The following is a 2625-nucleotide window of genomic DNA, read 5'->3' as shown; positions in this document are numbered from 1 at the left end:
GGTATTGATATGGGTACTTGAAGTAATCATAATAGAAACTTCCATGAATTTTCTACTCTCCTTCTTTGCTCCTGAGTCTGAACGGAGACAAAAGTAGGCCCTTTTTGCCCCTTTATGTCTGCCCTACTCAGCCTCCCACCACCTATGTGGCTGCCTCCACCTCCTTTCATCTCAGATATTGAAGCTCTCTCAAGCTGGCACTTTCTTCCCATGCCCACCAGCAGTACTTTGGGCAAAGACAGCCTCCAGCTGTACTGTCCACAAGGCACCTGCCAGCTTTGAAAAGAATGAGCTGATCTTTTAGTCTTCTTGTTTTCCTCTATTCCCTTCCTAAAATCATGCCAAAAGGAGGTTTAATGACCTTCAGTAATTTCTTTACTTTCCCATGCTGTAACCACCAGAGATGGTACAAAACTGTAGTGGGAGGAGAGGCAGCACAAGCAAATCCTGTCTGTCAGGTGGTCTCTGTATCAAAACACAGCCCTGAGCTGGATGCAGTTACCCTGAGGTTTGGAGAAGGGGGAACAGGGGACCTGTGTCATGTCTCAGCCAGGTGACTCAAGCATAACACTGTGTTARCCCCACAGATCATATTGCCCTTTGTAGTGTGCTGTGAAGGCATTTCAGACTCCCTGATCACTCTGTGCCAGGCTGAGTGATGTGAGACATCCCCCTCCACTGCACATTCCATCCCACAGCCCACTCCCATTAAATCCAGGTATCCCTTGTTCTTTTTAACAGGAAAAATAAGAAGAAGGAAAAATAACCCCCACAATTAAGACAGGTTTAAAAGTTTAATTATAGACTATCTTCTGAAAGAGACAGGCAAGAAAGCATTATATGTGATGTATTTGCCAACAAATGTGAGCAGGGAGCCAAGGTACTGGGGAAAAGGGAATAGACTGGCAGCAAAACCCTTGAAATATTGCTGCTAAAAGCTGAGTCTCAGTGAGGCCCTGCAGCCAAATTTACCCATAGCTTTGGAGTTGAATGGATTGATCTTTGATAACTGCTGTGGTCCAGCCTAAATTCCTCCTTTTTTGCACACCTGGAGTTAGAGAGGYGAGGATGCAGTCTGGGTTTCCCAGTTTGCACCCTTCTCCAAACAAGGTGTGGTTTAAGGAGTGTATTCCCAGCAGTAAAGCAGGCTGGCCCTCCCTCTGTCAGACTCACTAAGGCCCTAAATATGATGGAAACCCATCTACTGCCAGAGGACCCTTGGGAAGTCCCAGTCACCACACTTGGCAATGCTCTGCTCAAGGAGGGACCCAAGTAAGGCCACACCACTGGTGTCAGGCCCCTCCATGTGATTCAGGTTCACATTTAAACGTAGATATATGATCAGGATGGAAAAGTTTCTGCCCTCTGCCTAACCCTAATGTGGATTCCTTCAGCAGAAGTGGGGCCACTGAGCTAGTCCCAAATGCAGACATAGTCCTGTAGAGTCAAGGCTCACCTTTTTGAGGGCTGCATCTGAAGGCACCTCAGACATGTACAATTTTAAACCCATGTGATTTCTCTAGAAACCTGATTCTGCTGCAGTCCTGWACAACATCACACACTGGTGGCTCCAGGCACTTGGCCCCATCACAGCACAGTGGGTAAATGACCATGTGCACAATAGGCTTTTCCKAGGAAAGCAAGAACAGACTGGACGCAACAGGTAAACTTTGGCAAAACATTTGGCAAATGGAAGAWCTAGCCCTGCAACTATTGCAGGTAGTGAGGAGAAAGGAGGACTACAGGTAACCAAAAAGTGGTTCAAGACCTCAAGAGATCATGTGCAGGAAGAACTGAAAGCTTCCTACTGTGGTAAAAAAGGAAGGGGCATGGGTCAGCCTGTGTGTTGAGAACAATRGCTCTGTAATGATTAGCTTCACCTTGGCAGCAAAGAGGTCTATTTAAGGGAGAAGCAACTCATGGCAAATAAAGACCTTCATCCATCCACACAGAACAAAACTGAAAGATCRGGTGGCTCAGAGGGATGTGGCTTTGGGTCACTGGATAGCAGCTGTTCTGCTTGTTTGCAGCAGTCCTCCTCAGCAGCATTATAAGCAAGGCATTTCCCAAGTCAGCATTTATAACCTGGCCATGGCCAAAGCCTACCCTGGGGACTTTAGTCTGAGCTCTGTATGCAACACCCATGGAGGAGAAGGGAGGCAGGCTCTACTCTGGTTACTCCTCCAGTGTAAAGCTCCTCCCAGAACCAAATCTGCAACACGGCCCAGGAAAGTTCAGTCTGCAAAAAAAGCATCAGGATGCTTCAGAGGAAGTTGTGGGGGGTGTGGGCAGAGAGAGCTGGAGAAGAGGCAGCTGTGGCTGAACAGGGTGTGAGGCACTTCAACCCTCCAGTTACTGAGGGGTGTGAATGGGTTCTCACCTTTTGCTCTCTGTGGTTTGTGTTGCTGGCTTCTGCAATGCACACACCTGTGGTTTATTGTGATTTTATTTGTGTTCTGTGATGGGGTTTGTTGTGTGTTTGGTTTGCTTGGGCTTTTTTTTTCTCTAGGATAACTAGAGATGAAGTTGCAGCCTGTGAACTGTGGGCAATTAAACACAGGGCACACAGGCTGTCCAGTAAGTAAGTATATCTGCCTCCTGCTAAGGTGTTTCTACCAAGGTCGG

This window comes from Malurus melanocephalus, unplaced genomic scaffold, assembly GCF_030028575.1.
Source record: "Malurus melanocephalus ecotype Western Australia unplaced genomic scaffold, MMel_1.1 scaffold_22, whole genome shotgun sequence".
Lineage (NCBI taxonomy): Eukaryota > Metazoa > Chordata > Aves > Passeriformes > Maluridae > Malurus > Malurus melanocephalus.
The sequence above is the reverse complement of the archived record's forward strand: the minus strand, read 5'-3'. Positions refer to the sequence as shown.